Genomic DNA, 17,716 nt, shown 5'->3' with positions numbered 1-17,716 from the left:
ATGATTTCAGTAGTGGGAATGAACCATTCTGAAGTATTTTCAGAGCCTATTTTGAACTCATGTAAAGAGAGGAGTGCTGTGGACTACTCAGCTTCCCTGTGACCGAGCTCAGCCAAATTAGATGTCAACCTCCATTATATGCCATGGTCTTTTGAGTAAGAATTTCTACAAAACTGTGATGTGTGTCAGAAGTGGGATTTGAACCCACGCCTCCAGAAAGACTGCGACCTTAACGCAGCGCCTTAGACCGCTCGGCCATTCTGACCTGTTTACAAGGATCTTTTCATAATTGAGTACACAGAACTGCATTTGCTGAACGTTAGTTCGAGTAGTTTCCCAAACATGATTTCAGTAGTGGGAATAAACCATTCTGAAGTATTTTCAGAGCCTATTTTGAACTCGTGTAAACAGAGGAGTGCTGTTGACTACTCAGCCTCCCTCTGAACGCAGCGTCTTAGACCACCCGGCCATTTTGATTTGTTTTGAATTTCTGTTTTAAAGTTGAGTACACCGAACTGCACGGCCTGTACGTTAGATCGAGTTGATTCCAAAACAAGAGTTCAGTACTTGGAATGAACCATTCTGAAGTATGTTCATAGATTATTTTGAACTTGTGTTAGAAGAGTGGTGCTGTTGACTACTCAGCCACCCTGTGACCGAGCTCAGCCACATTAGATGTCTACCTCCATTATGTGCCATGGCCTTTTGTGGAAGAAAATCTACAACACTGTGTTGTGTGTCAGAAGTGGGAGTTGAACCCACGCCTCCAGAGAGACTGCGACCTGAACGCAGCGCCTTAGACCGCTCGGCCATTCTGACCTGTTTTCAAGGATTTTTTCATAATTTAGTACACTGAATTGCATTTGCTGTACATTAGATCGAGTTGTTTCCCAAACATGATTTCAGTAATGGGAATGAACCATTCTGAAGTATTTTCAGAGCCTATTTTGAACTCGTGTAAAGAGAGGAGTGCTGTGGACTACTCAGCTTCCCTGTGACCAAACTCTGCCAAATTAGATGTCAACCTCCATTATATGCCATGGTCTTTTGAGCAAGAAATTCTTCAACACTGTGATGCGTGTCAGAAGTGGGATTTGAACCCACGCCTCCAGAGAGACTGCGACCTTAACGCAGCGCCTTAGACCGCTCGGCCATTCTGACCTGTATTCAAATGTCTTTTCATAATTGAGTACACTGAATTGCATTTGCTGTACGTTAGTTCGAGTTGTTTCCCAAACATGATTTCAGTAATGGGAATGAACCATTCTGAAGTATTTTCAGAGCCTATTTTGAACTCGTGTAAAAAGAGTGGTGCTGTTGACTACTCAGCCTCCCTGTGACCGAGCTCAGCCACATTAGATGTCTACCTCCATTGTCTGCCATGGCCTTTTGAGTAAGAAAATGTACACCACTGTGATGTGTGTCAGAAGTGGGATTTGAACCCAAGCCTCCAGAGAGACTGCGACCTTAACGCAGCGCCTTAGACCGCTCGGCCATTCTGACCTGTATTCAAATGTCTTTTCATAATTGAGTACACCGAATTGCATTTGCTGTACGTTAGATGGAGTTGTTTCCCAAACATGATTTCAGTAATGGGAATGAACCATACTGAAGTATTTTCAGAGCCTATTTTGAACTCGTGTAAATGGAGGAGTGCTGTTGACTACTCAGCCTCCCTGTGACCGAGCTCAGCCAAATTAGATGTCAACCTCCATTATATGCCATGGTCTTTTGAATAAGAATTTATACAACACTGTGATGAGTGTCAGAAGTGGGATTTGAACCCACGCCTCCACAGAGACTGCGACCTAAACGCAGCGCCTTAGACCGCTCAGCCATTCTGACCTGTTTTCAAGGATCTTTTCATAATTGAGTACACAGAACTGCATTTGCTGAACGTTAGTTCGAGTAGTTTCCCAAACATGATTTCAGTAGTGGGAATGAACCATTCTGAAGTATTTTCAGAGCCTATTTTGAACTCGTGTAAACGGAGGAGTGCTGTGGACTACTCAGCCTCCCTGTGACCGAGCTCAGCCAAATTAGATGTCAACCTCCATTATATGCCATGGTCTTTTGAGTAAGAAAATCTACAAGACTGTGATGTGTTTCAGAAGTGGGATTTGAACCCACGCCTACAGAGAGACTGCGACCTTAACGCAGCGCCTTAGACCGCTCGGCCATTCTGACCTGTTTTCAAGGGTCTTTTCATAATTGAGTACACCGAATTGCATTTGCTGTACATTAGATCGAGTTGTTTCCCAAACATGATTTCAGTAATGGGAATGAACCATTCTGAAGTATTTTCAGAGCCTATTTTGAACTCGTGTAAAAAGAGTGGTGCTGTTGACTACTCAGCCTCCCTGTGACCGAGCTCAGCCACATTAGATGTCTACCTCCATTGTCTGCCATGGCCTTTTGAGTAAGAAAATGTACACCACTGTGATGTGTGTCAGAAGTGGGAGTTGAACCCACGCCTCCAGAGAGACTGCGACCTGAACGCAGCGCCTTAGACCGCTCGGCCATTCTGACCTGTTTTCAAGGATCTTTTCATAATTGAGTACACCGAATTGCATTTGCTGTACGTTAGTTCGAGTTGTTTCCCAAACATGATTTCAGTAGTGGGAATGAACCATTCTGAAGTATTTTCAGAGCCTATTTTGAACTCGTGTAAACGGAGGAGTGCTGTGGACTACTCAGCTTCCCTGTGACCGAGCTCAGCCACATTAGATGTCTACCTCCATTATGTGCCATGGCCTTTTGTGGAAGAAAATCTACAACACTGTGATGTGTGTCAGAAGTGGGATTTGAACCCACGCCTCCAGAGAGACTGCGACCTGAACGCAGCGCCTTAGACCGCTCGGCCATTCTGACCTGTTTTCAAGGATCTTTTCATAATTGAGTACACCGAATTGCATTTGCTGTACATTAGATCGAGTTGTTTCCCAAACATGATTTCAGTAATGGGAATGAACCATTCTGAAGTATTTTCAGAGCCTATTTTGAACTCGTGTAAAAAGAGTGGTGCTGTTGACTACTCAGCCTCCCTGTGACCGAGCTCAGCCACATTAGATGTCTACCTCAATTGTCTGCCATGGCCTTTTGAGTAAGAAAATGTACACCACTGTGATGTGTGTCAGAAGTGGGAGTTGAACCCACGCCTCCAGAGAGACTGCGACCTGAACGCAGCGCCTTAGACCGCTCGGCCATTCTGACCTGTTTTCAAAGATCTTTTCATAATTGAGTACACCGAACTTCATTTGCTGAACGTTAGTTCGAGTTGTTTCCCAAACATGATTTCAGTAGTGGGAATGAACCATTGTGAAATATTTTCAGAGCCTATTTTGAACTCGTGTAAACTGAGGAGTGCTGTGGACTACTCAGCCTCCCTGTGACCGAGCTCAGCCAAATTAGATGTCAACTTCCATTATATGCCATGGTCTTTTGAGTAAGAATTTCTACAAAACTGTGATGTGTGTCAGAAGTGGGATTTGAACCCACGCCTCCAGAGAGACTGCGACCTTAGCGCAGCGCCTTAGACCGCTCGGCCATTCTGACTTGTTTTTGAAGATCTTTTCATAATTGAGTACACTGAATTGCATTTGCTGTACATTAGATCGAGTTGTTTCCCAAACATGATTTCAGTAGTGGGAATGAACCATTCAGAAGTATTTTCAGAGCCTATTTTGAACTCGTGTAAACAGAGGAGTGCTGTGGACTACTCAGCTTCCCTGTGACCGAGCTCAGCCAAATTAGATGTTAACCTCCATTATATGCCATGGTCTTTTGAGTAAGAAAATCTACAACACTGTGATGTGTGTCAGAAGTGGGATTTGAACCCACGCCTCCAGAGAGACTGCGACCTTAGCGCAGCGCCTTAGACCGCTCGGCCATTCTGACCTGTGTTTAAAGATCTTTTCATAATTGAGTACACTGAATTGCATTTGCTGTACATTAGATCGAGTTGTTTCCCAAACATGATTTCAGTAGTGGGAATGAACCATTCTGAAGTATTTTCAGAGCCTATTTTGAACTCGTGTAAACAGAGGAGTGCTGTGGACTACTCAGCTTCCCTGTGACCGAGCTCAGCCAAATTAGATGTCAACATCCATTATATGCCATGGTCTTTTGAGTAAGAAAATCTACAAGACTGTGATGTGTGTCAGAAGTGGGATTTGAACCCACGCCTCCAGAGAGACTGCGACCTTAACGCAGCGCCTTAGACCGCTCGGCCATTCTGACCTGTTTTCAAGGATCTTTTCATAATTGAGTACACCGAACTTCATTTGCTGAACGTTAGTTCGAGTCGTTTCCCAAACATGATTTCAGTAGTGGGAATGAACCATTCTGAAGTATTTTCAGAGCCTATTTTGAACTCGTGTAAAGAGAGGAGTGCTGTGGACTACTCAGCTTCCCTGTGACCGAGCTCAGCCAAATTAGATGTCAACCTACATTATATGCCATGGTCTTTTGAGTAAGAAAATCTACAACACTGTGATGTGTGTCAGAAATGGGATTTGAACCCACGCCTCCAGAGAGACTGCGACCTTAGCGCAGCGCCTTAGACCGCTCGGCCATTCTGACCTGTGTTTAAAGATCTTTTCATAATTGAGTACACTGAATTGCATTTGCTGTACATTAGATCGAGTTGTTTCCCAAACATGATTTCAGTAGTGGGAATGAACCATTCTGAAGTATTTTCAGAGCCTATTTTGAACTCGTGTAAACAGAGGAGTGCTGTTGACTACTCAGCCTCCCTGTGACCGAGATCAGCCACATTAGATGTCTACCTCCATTATGTGCCATGGCCTTTTGTGTAAGAAAATCTACAACACTGTGATGTGTGTCAGAAGTGGGATTTGTACCCACGCCTCCAGAGAGACTGCGACCTTAACGCAGCGCCTTAGACCGCTCGGCCATTCTGACCTGTTTTCAAGGATCTTTTCATAATTGAGTACACCGAACTGCATTTGCTGTACGTTAGTTCGTGTTGTTTCCCAAACATGATTTCAGTAATGGGAATGAACCATTCTGAAGTATTTTCAGAGCCTATTTTGAACTCGTGTAAAGAGAGTGGTGCTGTGGACTACTCAGCTTCCCTGTGACCGAGCTCAGCCAAATTAGATGTCAACCTCCATTGTCTGCCATGGCCTTTTGAGTAAGAAAATGTACACCACTGTGACGTGTGTCAGAAGTGGGATTTGAACCCACGCCTCCAGAGAGACTGCGACCTTAACGCAACGCCTTAGACCGCTCTGCCATTCTGACCTGTATTCAAACATCCTTTCATAATTGAGTACACCGATTTGCATTTGCTGTACGTTAGTTCGAGTTGTTTCCCAAACATGATTTCAGTAGTGGGAATGAACCATTCTGAAGTATTTTCAGAGCCTATTTTGAACTCGAGTAAAAAGAGTGGTGCTGTTGACTACTCAGCCTCCCTGTGACCGAGCTCAGCCAAATTAGATGTCAACCTCCATTATATGCCATGGTCTTTTGAGTAAGAATTTCTACAACACTGTGATGTGTGTCAGAAGTGGGATTTGAACCCACGCCTCCAGAGAGACTGCGACCTGAACGCAGCGCCTTAGACCGCTCGGCCATTCTGACCTGTTTTCAAGGAACTTTTCATAATTGAGTACACCGAACTGCATTTGCTGTACGTTAGTTCGTGTTGTTTCCCAAACATGATTTCAGTAATGGGAATGAACCATTCTGAAGTATTTTCAGAGCCTATTTTGAACTCGTGTAAAAAGAGTGGTGCTGTTGACTACTCAGCCTCCCTGTGACCGAGCTCAGCCACATTAGATGTCTACCTCCATTGTCTGCCATGGCCTTTTGAGTAAGAAAATGTACACCACTGTGACGTGTGTCAGAAGTGGGATTTGAACCCACGCCTCCAGAGAGACTGCGACCTGAACGCAGCGCCTTAGACCGCTCGGCCATTCTGACCTGCATTCAAATGTCTTTTCGTAATTGAGTACACCGAATTGCATTTGCTGTACGTTAGTTCGAGTTGTTTCCCAAACATGATTTCAGTAGTGGGAATGAACCATTCTGAAGTATTTTCAGAGCCTATTTTGAACTCGTGTAAACAGAGGAGTGCTGTTGACTACTCAGCCTCCCTCTGAACGCAGCGCCTTAGACCACCCGGCCATTCTGACTTGTTTTGAATTTCTGTTTTAAAGTTGAGTACACCGAACTGCACGGCCTGTACGTTAGATCGAGTTGATTCCAAAACATGAGTTCAGTACTTGGAATGAACCATCCTGAAGTATGTTCATAGATTATTTTGAACTCGTGTTAGAAGAGTGGTGCTGTTGACTACTCAGCCTCCCTGTGACCGAGCTCAGCCACATTAGATGTCTACCTCCATTGTCTGCCATGGCCTTTTGAGTAAGAAAATGTACACCACTGTGATGTGTGTCAGAAGTGGGATTTGAACCCACGCCTCCAGAGAGACTGCGACCTTAACGCAGCGCCTTAGACCGCTCGGCCATTCTGACCTGTTTTCAAGGATCTTTTCAGAATTGAGTACACCGAATTGCATTTGCTGTACGTTAGTTCGAGTTGTTTCCCAAACATGATTTCAGTAGTGGGAATGAACCATTCTGAAGTATTTTCAGAGCCTATTTTGAACTCGTGTAAAAAGAGTGGTGCTGTTGACTACTCAGCCTCCCTGTGACCGAGCTCAGCCACATTAGATGTCTACCTCCATTGTCTGCCATGGCCTTTTGAGTAAGAAAATGTACACCACTGTGATGTGTGTCAGAAGTGGGATTTGAACCCAACCCTCCAAAGAGACTGCGACCTTAACGCAGCGCCCTAGACCGCTCGGCCATTCTGACCTGTATTCAAACATCCTTTCATAATTGAGTACACCGAATTGCATTTGCTGTACGTTAGTTCGAGTTGTTTCCCAAACATGATTTCAGTAGTGGGAATGAACCATTCTGAAGTATTTTCAGAGCCTATTTTGAACTCGTGTAAACAGAGGAGTGCTGTGGACTACTCAGCCTCCCTTTGACCAAGCTCAGCCACATTAGATGTCTACCTCCATTGTCTGCCATGGCCTTTTGAGTAAGAAAATGTACACCACTGTGATGTGTGTCAGAAGTGGGATTTGAACCCAACCCTCCAAAGAGACTGCGACCTTAACGCAGCGCCTTAGACCGCTCGGCCATTCTGACCTGTATTCAAACATCCTTTCATAATTGAGTACACCGAATGGCATTTGCTGTATGTTAGTTCGAGTTGTTTCCCAAACATGATTTCAGTACTTGGAATGAACCATTCTGAAGTATGTTCATAGATTATTTTGAACTCGTGTTAGAAGAGTGGTGCTGTTGACTACTCAGCCTCCCTGTGACTGAGATCAGCCACATTAGATGTCTACCTCCATTATGTGCCATGGCCCTTTGTGTAAGAAAATCTACAACACTGTGATGTGTGTCAGAAGTGGGATTTGTACCCACGCCTCCAGAGAGACTGCGACCTTAACGCAGCGCCTTAGACCGCTCGGCCATTCTGACCTGTTTTCAAGGACCTTTTCATAATTGAGTACACCGAACTGCATTTGCTGTACGTTAGTTTGAGTTGTTTCCCAAACATGATTTCAGTAGTGGGAATGAACCATTCTGAAGTATTTTCAGAGCCTATTTTGAACTCGTGTAAAGAGAGGAGTGCTGTGGACTACTCAGCTTCCCTGTGACCGAGCTCAGCCAAATTAGATGTCAACCTCCATTATATGCCATGGTCTTTTGAGTAAGAAAATCTACCACACTGTGATGTGTGTCAGAAGTGGGATTTGAACCCATGCCACCAGAGAGACTGCGTCCTTAACGCAGCGCCTTAGACCGCTCGGCCATTCTGACCTGTTTTCAAGGATCTTTTCATAATTGAGTACACCGAACTGCATTTGCTGTACGTTAGTTCGAGCTGTTTCCCAACCATGATTTTAGTAGTGGGAATGAACCATTCTGAAGTATTTTCAGAGCCTATTTTGAACTCGTGTAAAGAGAGGAGTGCTGTGGACTACTCAGCTTCCCTGTGACCGAACTCAGCCAAATTAGATGTCAACCTCCATTATATGCCATGGTCTTTTGAGCAAGAAATTCTACAACACTGTGATGCGTGTCAGAAGTTGTGTTAGGAAAGAGTATTTAACTGTCCATGTCCCCGGTCTTCGGGTAGCATTCCTAAAGACAACAGGACCAATATCCCATACACATATCAGATCAGGACCCTCATACTAGACATTCTGCATCCCTGTTTTTTTTTTTTTTTATCAGCTTCTTTTTTAACAAGCAGATGTAAAAGATCATCTGGCTCATCATCCTGTTTCCCACAGATGTTTTTATTACCTATTGTTTTATCGTGGCATATGGTTGCTTGGGAAGGCAGATAACAAAACAACTCAAGTCAAGTCATGTTTATTTGTTTAGCCCTAAATCACAAGGAGTCTCAAAGGGCTGTGCAGACCACGGATGATTGCAAACTACAGACTATTATTACACAATCCCCTGATCTAAAACCTACATGTGAGCAAGGAAACACTCAAAAACCTCAACATGAGGAAAATGAAGAAACCTTGAGAAGGGACCGACCATGAGTCAAGTCAAGACATGTTTATTTGTATAGCCATTAATCACAAGGAGTCTCAAAAGGCTGCAGAGAATTGCAATCTACAGACTATTATTACACCATCCCCTGATCTGAAACTGACTTGAGGGCAAGGAAAAACTCAAAACCCTCAACATGAGGAAAATAAAGAAACCTTGAGAAGGGACCGACCATGAGTCAAGTCAAGTCAAGTCAAAACATGTTAATTTTTATAGCCCTTAATCACAAAAGTCTCAAAGGGCTGCACAGACCACAGCTTATTGCAAACTACAGACTATTATTACACCATCCCCTGATCTAAAACCTACATGTGAGCAAGGAAACACTCAAAAACCTCAACATGAGGAAAATGAAGAAACCTTGAGAAGGGACCGACCATGAGTCAAGTCAAGTCAAGACATGTTTATTTGTATAGCCCTTAATCACAAAGAATCTCAAAGGGCTGTGCAGACCGCATATTATTGCAAACTACAGACTATTATTACACTATCCCCTGATCTAAAACTGACATGAGGGCAAGGAAAAACTCAAAAACCTAAACATGAGGAAAATGAGGAAACCTGAAAAGGGTCCGCACATGAAATAATCCCCCTTCCAGGATGACCAGACTGCAATGAATGTTGCAAGGGCATCAACAAACAATACACAGACAATTGTCAACATGGAATATACACCTGTATGTCAAGAACCAGAACAGGATCAGGACCCAAACGTGTGACGTTCTCACGCAAGCCTTTTATTCTATGTGAAATGGGGAATCATTCACATTAGGCAGCGGTCCGGATTGGAAAGACAGGAAGCCAGAGTCCGACGAGATCGATTCCAATTGCCTGAGTTGATCAATATTGTTGGTCAATACCGGACAGGACAGGACAGACAGGATGGATAATGTATCAGGATATCGAGAATAAACAGGAAAAAACTAGACGGGAACAAAAATCTGGAGAGAATAGTAAACAGGACAAAAATAGACGGAAACAAAACTGGAAACCGAAATTAAACAGGACAAATAACGGTAACAATACCGGACAAGAAATACCAACAGGAACAGGACCGAGTGGAAACCCACGTCTTGCGGGGCAGAAGTTCGTTGATGGGCTAACAAAGGAAGCGTGACAGCGCTCAGCTAAAAATAGACAGAAAGCCACTCTGTTAACAAGCCACAGGTGGCACCACACGGGCGGGCCCAATTGGGCGCCATGGCAACCGTGACATGTAGGTCATTCAAAAGCTATAAATAGAAGTGTGTTTTAAGCCTGGATTCAAACAGTTCCACTGAGGTGGCAGATCAATTCTCAGAGCATTCTACAGTACCGGGGCCCAATGATCAAAGAACTTGTTCTTTGAATTTCTGACTCAGGCACTGATCAGGTCTCCCATTCAGAACCTCAGTGGCCAACAGAACCATAAACCAGGCCTACATCAGCACCAACGAGGTTTCGCGAACCGCCACAGAGGGCGGGGAGAAGCATGTCCTATTAATTATTGTTTTCTTTATGTTCACTCTCTTTTGTGTACTGTTACCCAATGCTAAATGCATTGCACCCTGGTCATCCTCGAAGGGGGATAAAGGATTTTATACATTTGACTATAAGGGATTTTGTACGATCAAATACAAATTACATTTAATGAAAAAGATATTCACTGGCTGAGCTGTGGGGCAGGTCATTGCAACCTTGTGAAGAATGATGTTTACAGAAAAACAACGGACCTGGGACAAGGGCTGATAAGATAATCAGCACATCCGACGACGGAGATAGGCCATGATGACGGGGGACAGGCGATGTTTGGAGAACAAAGCGCTGATGACGTGGAAACGCTCAGGGATGTTTTGACCATTTCAGACATCCAGGCGAGGGGGCGTTCCTGGCCCGCCCATGGGAGGAGCCGGCACACCAGCTGGCGGAGAGACGTGGGTCGAGAGAAGATCGGAGAATATCGAGGGGAGAACGAGAGAAGAGGCTCGACAGAGACTCAAGTGACACTAATTCGGCTAATTCGATGGAGTTCACTTAGTTAATTTATTTGAGAAATTAAATCTGAAAATGTCGGCTATTCTTGTCCATCTTTTCCCAAAAAGAAACGAGCATGCATTGTTGAATGAAGCTTATGTTTGGTTAACGGAGTCAGTTAACCAATTCGAACAATTTGGTAAACGGTACATTTTTTATATTTAAATCCTAACAGGGATGACCCCTTTTATAGCCCCTTATCAAGGTTTCTTATTTTCCTCGTGCTGAGGTTTTGAGTTTTTCCTTGCCCGCATGTCGGTTTCAGATCAGGGGATGGTGCCATTGTAACCTGTGCAGTCCTTTCAGACATTTTGTGATAAAGGGCTATACAAATAAATGGGACTTGACAAACAGAAGCGTAAACATAAGTGCCCATCATTACCAACATCGAGAGGCCAAACTGTGCCGAATCCATCTCATGCAAATTCTCTTTTGCCTGTAGCTGTCTTTAGTGCATACCTGTCAACCTGTACGTTTTTGTCGTACAAAGTACTTTTTTATGCATTTTAAGACGTGTACGACGTACAAGAAAATCCGTACGGAAAAATGCAAATTTGTCAATTATGGGTACCATCCGGTATACAGCTATCATGAAACGGCAAATCAATCAAGTCAAACGAGTTCGCCGCGGTAGCCTCTATCTCGGTGTCATTTTTTTTCGTTGCAAACGAAGCGAGCGATTTGATGCCACTGTGCGTATGCGTCTGCCGCCCGGGGATTTCCCATCATGCATCCTTCCGTGGTAGTTGTGTAGTGAAAGGAAGTCCGTCTCTTTTTAGAGAAGCGGCTTTTTCGGCTCAACTCATTAAAGAGAGCCGTCTCTCAAACGGCTCACCTGCTTTGACACATTATACTACGAATTATTATGTTGTATTAAGAAGTTAAGAAAAAACGGAAGTATAAAAGGAGGAAATGAAAAAAGACGGGTTTGTGGTTATCCCTTTAATCAGTATATTACCAACAATAATTGAATGCAGAAAATGAATTCATAATTTGAATAAGAAAATTCGACTTAATTTTATTTGCATGTATTTTTTCCTTCTCGGTGAACGTCCAAGCAACTTCATTTTTGGACTTTTTTTTTTACAAATAAACCTCATTAATGTCAAGCAACTCTCACAACAAAATGTCAATTAACAGTATACAGTGGAACCTCGGTTCTCGACCATAATCCGTTCCAGAACCCTGTTTGAAAACCGATTTGTTCGATCACCGAAATCATTTTTCCCATTAAAAATAATGTAAATCGTTTTAATCCGTTCCAACACCCTGAATGTTTACCTTGAATGTTTAACGTAATCATAAAGCTAACCCAGGCTAATTGTACGTTCGCGTTATCGTAATCTTCCGTACGAAAGATTACGCTAACATGAACGTGTAAAAATAAAAAAATCAGGTCGTTTACACGTCATTTAGCACCCGGGTCTCCATAACAAGTGGTGAGCGGTTCATTGGAATGGGGGCTCCGTTCCAACACCCTCAATGTTGGGCTCCGTTCCAACACCCTGAAAAAAAAAAGCTAACCCAGGCTAACCGTACGTTCGCGTTATCGTAATCTTATGAATAGGATTTCTTACCTTTGTGGTGGTCAGCAGAAGGCGCTCGCACACCTCCTTCATATTTGGCTATTATTTCTTTCTTAAATACAATAGTTGTACGCACTACTTTTCTTTTTTCACCTGTAGCAACTTTGCTGCTTGCACTGACTTTCTTTGGCGGCATAATAAGGGGCTAAAACACCTGCATTACCGGCGTTCGAACTCCGATTTGTTGACCGAACAGCGAAGCAAGAATTTCTCGAAATTTTTGATCGGACACCGATTTGTTCGAACTGAGAGGCGTTCGAAAACCGAGGTTCCACTGTATAGGATATAACGAAACACATGTACAATATAACATGTTAAAATACATGAATAACAGGGTTGGGTAGTGTTACTTTAACATGATTACTTTCAATTACTTTTGGATTACTCCAATACCACATATATTAATAAAAGACAAAATAAATTAAATATGAATAAAATGACTCAAATTTTTGCAGGCTTGGGGAGTAACGGAATACATGGAACGGCAAAAATGATGTCGGCAAGCTGTTTGGATTTATTTTCATTTGGTTTCTGTCGCATTTTATGTTAGTTTTGCCGGAGATCAAATAGATCAAAGCCAGGAGAGAAGGCTTACCACGTGTTGTGAGTCATCATGTTATTCAAATTTGGTTTCTTTTGTCTTTTATGAGCGTATTTGGTATTGGAGTAATACAAAAGTAATTAAAAGTAATCAAGTTAAAGTAACCCTACTCAGCCCTATTGAATAAACATGTTTGAAAAAAATATGGTGTACAATTATTCTGTATTTTGTAAGGGAAAATAGGATAGTTTGTAAGGGCATGGAGCCCTGGAGCTTGACAGGTATGATAGCGTATGAACCATTATGAGCTAGACAGGGATCGGGTCACACAAAGTCCAACCAACAGACTCGGTCAAAGTTCCAAGTGAACTTTTAGGTCTGTTTACGGCCACTTAGATCGGAAACGTAGCCTCTCAGTAAAAATGTAGTGGGCCAGCATCTTTTTTTCATAGCGCCGCTTTCAGCGTCCATAAGGACGGATGCCCACAGCCACCGAGCGTGTCCTGGTTCACTGAGTCTTTCACTCCATCATAATCTTTGTCTCATCAAATCACATCAGAGTTATTTCCCTCGCGATGTCGCAATTTGTCATTGACTTTCAGTTGACTGTGTCCCAAATGCCCCGAATCCGCCATATGCTCTCTTGTTTGTCTTCTTCTTTTGACGTAATCAATCCGGAGTTGAACAAAATGCCGTTCTTTTTCATGAAGATATTATAAACGTATTTACCACCGACAGCGCCAACGTGGATTCCTGCTTCTTATGTTTAGGCACGCGTCCTCTGTTGAAACAATTTACCCGTTTGTTCACACCACGGCTTTTGAACCCGATAAGCGGCGGAATGAAGGAAAAAAACGACAAGTTGAAACTGCCGAGCTCGTAGCGCTTGCTAAGCGTCTTATGAACAAACGGAGCGTGTTTGTTTGTAGTAACTTTGATCTGAGGCGACCTGTCAGTCTTATTAGCGGTAAACACGCAAATTGCTAAATGGTAGTGTACAGGGTAATCCCTGGCTTCTTCGTGCATTGTATTTCGCAGCCTCAGTGCATCATGGGTTAAATAATATGCTGCGATCCATTATTCTTGATGGGAAATTGTGCAAGCGGGGGCCAGCAGAGCGTATTTTCTTCAAGACCGGCGGCACTTTTTTTGTCGTGCTGTCCACCCAAAAATGAACTGCACTCCTGCGGGCCTGATCCAGTATCCCTGATCGCCCATTGCTCTGCACTTTTGTTGGATTTAGCGGCTCTTTTTTCCCATTATTTCACCTAAAATGAATTGCATTTGTGCAACCGCAATCCAATATCCCCAATCGCATATTCATACAAGCATGAAAGCAGCAGAGGGGCATCTTTCTCAAACGTGGCGGCTCTTCTTTGCCATGCTGTCCACAAAATGAATTGCACTTATGAGGCCGCGATCTATTATCCCCGAGCTCATATTGCTGCTTGCGGGACCGACGCAGTGCATTTTTATTTTATTTTTTTTTTAAATTTTTTTGCCATAATTTCCACATGAATTAAACTGCACTTGTTATTATTTCCAAATCTATATTGCTGACAGTAGTGACCTGCAGAAGAACTTTTTTAAGAGGTGTGCCGTTCAAGCCTGCCTAAAACGAACTGCATCTGTGCCTTTTTCAAGCGTCGATCTACTTTTTGTTATTAATTAGCGCAAAGGGCACCCACTTCCATATAAATTTATAAAATAGCAACTCAGCTAGATGGCTGGATAGCTAAAAGGCAGTCTGTTAGTTAGGTAGAAAAATAAGCAGGCAAAAAAAAAAAAAAAAAAGTGAGCAAAATTGCTGGCTATAGTAATAAAAAGCCAACTAAATAGCCAGATAGAAAGCTTAAAAAAGAGAAATACCTAGCTAGAAAGGAGGGAGAAATTTTGCTTAATAACTAGCAAAAAGGCTAGATATCATGCAGAAATATGTAAAAAAAATAGTTAGATAGCTTGCTAAATGGTTTAAAATTTAGGAAGAGCTAGCTACATAGCTAAAAAGTTAGCCAGATAGCTGGCTAAGAAAAGAATGTTTAGCTAATTCTCTTTATAAAACCTATACATTGGAATTTAGTTCTTTGTATTTCCTGTAAAATAAAACAATAAAAAGATGAATAAATAAATTTGTTTTATACAATAATACATGTTTTTTCTATTTTTCTAACAATAATTAGCAATGCTTGAATAGATTTTTCAATCATGAAGCCCATGAACAGTGATTTATTTCATTGAATTTCTAAATTTACAATGCATAATGTTATAACTATGTTCTTACTAGGTTCATTATTAAAATGGGGCTAAATAGACTCAGTCAACCAATAATACAAAATACTAGAAAATCACAATGGCCCAATGAGCGAGGCAACTCAATTGTCCTTACGGGGCACCACTTTGGAGACCCCTGATCTACGCCTACAAGTGTTAATACTACTAAGGCGTCGCAGTGGTTAAGTGTGTGTGCGGCACAGTTCTGAGGTAATGAGATCGAACCTCCTGTGTGGAGTTTGCATGTTCTCCCCGTGCTTGCGTGGGTTCCCTCTGGGCACTCCGGTTTTCTCCCACATTCCAAAAACATGCATGTCAGGTTAATTGGCCCGGTCCAAATTGTCCCTCGGAGTGAATGAGCGAGCGAGTGAGTTGTCTGTCTCTGTGTGCCCTGTGATTGGCTGGCAACCAGTTCAGGGTGTTCCCTGCCCACTGCCCGAGGACAGCTGAGATGGGCTCCAGCACCCCCGCAACCCTACTGATGATAAGCGGTGCAGATAATAGATGGATGGATGGAGTTTTGTGGTTGATATTTCGAAGATGTAAGGAGAACCTAGCGTTAAGGCATCCCTACTTGTTTTTACTCAAAAAAATAGGAATGATATGTATTTTCGGCCCCTCGTTACGGCATTTTCCCCCGCCATACGTGATCAAAAACTATTCATTTCGCATGTTCAAAAATGTAAACTTTGCCAAGTTTCTTTCACGGAGAAGCTGGTCTGCTATTGGTTTGCGTCACAGCATCATGAAACTACTAATATGTTATTGCTATATGCTGAACCCCTCCCCAGAATGCCTTTCTCTCCGTTCATTCTGCAAGTGAGTTGTCTGTCTCTGTGTGCCCTGCGACTGACTGGCAACCAGTTCAGGGTGTCCCTTGCCTACTTCCTGAATATAGCTGGGATAGGCTCCAGCACCCCCGCGACCCTACTGAGGATAAGCGGTGCAGATAATGGTGGATGGATGGAAGTAAAGTAACCTAATTATTTACCTTTTGATGCAATCAACAAGTCCACTTACAAGCTAATCCAGGATTTTGCACTCAAAATGTGTGCATTAGCGTCCGTCCCCGTTTGATCATGGACTGTGGCTACCTGCCTCCTTTGCTCTCCTCCCAGACGTCTGGCGTGTAAACAAAAAAGCCGGCCCCATGAAAAAAAAAGGGCCCCTGCCGAGACCGCCGGGTGGCCGGCACTGACATTTCTATCGCTTTCTTTGGCAAAGCTAAAGATGTTGGATCACGGCCCGCTCCTCTTTCCCTTTTTCCGAGGAAGCACTTGACCTTTTCGCAGAAATGCGCTTTGTTTATCTGGCCGCAGATGTTTGTTTAGGATGGAGAGTCTGATGAGCCTCTTTACTTTGCTCCAGGCCATTTCGGGTCTCGTGACTCCACTTCAGCGGGAGATCTGGGGTTTCTTGCGGAATGAATTAGTATTTGGAAGGAATACATTCAATAGATAAATACATACATATACAAGAAGAAATAAAATACACTATATATGTGCTTATTTGAAATTAAAATAATAATAAAATTATAAGTAAATTCAATAAATCATGGTTCACGGATCCCCTAGGGGCATCACAAGTGCAGCCTGGTGGCACCCTTCTCTCTCAAGGCCGTTTTTTTTGGATAAGGGTTTGGTCCCCCACATGAAACAAATAGTACTGGTTTCCATGGTTACCAGTAGCAGGAGAATCCTACTAATCTGACTTAGATACAGCATCTTCATCATGTGTCTACTGTCGTTTTTGGTGTAAAGCGTCATCCCACTCATCAGAGATGAGTCCAACCTCAGCATTTATTTTGGAGGAAAACTATTTTATGAGTAAAAAATAATATTAATAAAACATAAGAAATATGATTAACGAATACATACATGAATAAATAAATTTACAGAAAATAAAATACGAATAAAAAATTAACTAAATATAAATAGGAACATAAAACAAAATAAAGTGATAAAGCAAAGAATAAAAAATTAACAATCAATAAATTTATAAATACAAAATAAAATACATTAAACAAAATTAATAAATAGTTCTTAAAAACAAAATTACACATTTTAAAAAATAATTAAAAATACGTATAAAAAAATAAAGAAATGAAGAAAAAACAAATCAAACATAAAATATTAAAACAATAAAATATTGTTAAATAGATATACTCTATGAAAAAAAAATCAATAAATATAAATGAAAAGAAAAAAAAAAAGAATAATTAATTAAATAACCCCAAAAAATCAAAGGATTACAACATAGAAAAATAAATATATAATAAAATAATAAATATATACAAATAAACATGAAACAAACTAAAATAAATTATAGAACAATAAAATAAAACAATGAATATAAACACAATTTAAAAAATAAACTAAAATAAAGATATATTGAATAAATAAAACAACATAAATAAAAAAGGAAATATTACAACATTAAATAAAATACCATATAGACACCCTGAAATACGGTAAAATAATTTAACCTAAAAAAAAAAAAATACGAAGAATAAACACTTAAAAAAACTTACAAAATACAAATAATATAAAACTAATTAATTAACAATATGTAAAAGATGAACATGTCAATAAATGAATAAATAATAATATCATTGTTTTTTTAATTACTTTTCAGTAGGAAATGTTTTACATCTTTGGTACTATGTCGATCTCTTTTTTAGGGACAGA

General features: G+C 41.7%; 14 non-coding genes across 14 annotated transcripts; all 14 read right to left on the bottom strand.

The window, feature by feature from the left end:
- Nucleotides 1-183: 183 nt before the first annotated feature.
- Nucleotides 184-265, bottom strand: trnal-aag (transfer RNA leucine (anticodon AAG)). Its single transcript has one exon. It is a non-coding gene; the product is annotated as a tRNA-Leu (tRNA).
- A 472-nt stretch (nt 266-737) lies between these two features.
- On the bottom strand, nt 738-819 carry trnal-cag (transfer RNA leucine (anticodon CAG)). Its single transcript has one exon. It is a non-coding gene; the product is annotated as a tRNA-Leu (tRNA).
- A 260-nt stretch (nt 820-1,079) lies between these two features.
- trnal-aag (transfer RNA leucine (anticodon AAG)) lies at nt 1,080-1,161 on the bottom strand. The gene has a single exon. It is a non-coding gene; the product is annotated as a tRNA-Leu (tRNA).
- A 602-nt stretch (nt 1,162-1,763) lies between these two features.
- On the bottom strand, nt 1,764-1,845 carry trnal-uag (transfer RNA leucine (anticodon UAG)). The gene has a single exon. It is a non-coding gene; the product is annotated as a tRNA-Leu (tRNA).
- Nucleotides 1,846-2,447: 602 nt separating this feature from the next.
- On the bottom strand, nt 2,448-2,529 carry trnal-cag (transfer RNA leucine (anticodon CAG)). The gene has a single exon. It is a non-coding gene; the product is annotated as a tRNA-Leu (tRNA).
- A 260-nt stretch (nt 2,530-2,789) lies between these two features.
- On the bottom strand, nt 2,790-2,871 carry trnal-cag (transfer RNA leucine (anticodon CAG)). The gene has a single exon. It is a non-coding gene; the product is annotated as a tRNA-Leu (tRNA).
- Nucleotides 2,872-3,131: 260 nt separating this feature from the next.
- Nucleotides 3,132-3,213, bottom strand: trnal-cag (transfer RNA leucine (anticodon CAG)). Its single transcript has one exon. It is a non-coding gene; the product is annotated as a tRNA-Leu (tRNA).
- A 260-nt stretch (nt 3,214-3,473) lies between these two features.
- On the bottom strand, nt 3,474-3,555 carry trnal-aag (transfer RNA leucine (anticodon AAG)). Its single transcript has one exon. It is a non-coding gene; the product is annotated as a tRNA-Leu (tRNA).
- Nucleotides 3,556-3,815: 260 nt separating this feature from the next.
- On the bottom strand, nt 3,816-3,897 carry trnal-aag (transfer RNA leucine (anticodon AAG)). The gene has a single exon. It is a non-coding gene; the product is annotated as a tRNA-Leu (tRNA).
- Nucleotides 3,898-4,157: 260 nt separating this feature from the next.
- trnal-aag (transfer RNA leucine (anticodon AAG)) lies at nt 4,158-4,239 on the bottom strand. The gene has a single exon. It is a non-coding gene; the product is annotated as a tRNA-Leu (tRNA).
- A 260-nt stretch (nt 4,240-4,499) lies between these two features.
- On the bottom strand, nt 4,500-4,581 carry trnal-aag (transfer RNA leucine (anticodon AAG)). The gene has a single exon. It is a non-coding gene; the product is annotated as a tRNA-Leu (tRNA).
- A 944-nt stretch (nt 4,582-5,525) lies between these two features.
- trnal-cag (transfer RNA leucine (anticodon CAG)) lies at nt 5,526-5,607 on the bottom strand. The gene has a single exon. It is a non-coding gene; the product is annotated as a tRNA-Leu (tRNA).
- Nucleotides 5,608-5,867: 260 nt separating this feature from the next.
- Nucleotides 5,868-5,949, bottom strand: trnal-cag (transfer RNA leucine (anticodon CAG)). The gene has a single exon. It is a non-coding gene; the product is annotated as a tRNA-Leu (tRNA).
- Nucleotides 5,950-6,421: 472 nt separating this feature from the next.
- Nucleotides 6,422-6,503, bottom strand: trnal-aag (transfer RNA leucine (anticodon AAG)). The gene has a single exon. It is a non-coding gene; the product is annotated as a tRNA-Leu (tRNA).
- Nucleotides 6,504-17,716: the final 11,213 nt, after the last annotated feature.

The sequence above is a fragment of the Urocampus carinirostris genome, chromosome 9 (genome assembly GCF_059441175.1).
Source record: "Urocampus carinirostris isolate Australia breed hairy pipefish chromosome 9, RoL_Ucar_1.0, whole genome shotgun sequence".
Classification (NCBI taxonomy): Eukaryota; Metazoa; Chordata; class Actinopteri; order Syngnathiformes; family Syngnathidae; genus Urocampus; species Urocampus carinirostris.
Note: the sequence above shows the minus strand (reverse complement) of the source record. Positions and strands in the feature narration are given on the sequence as shown.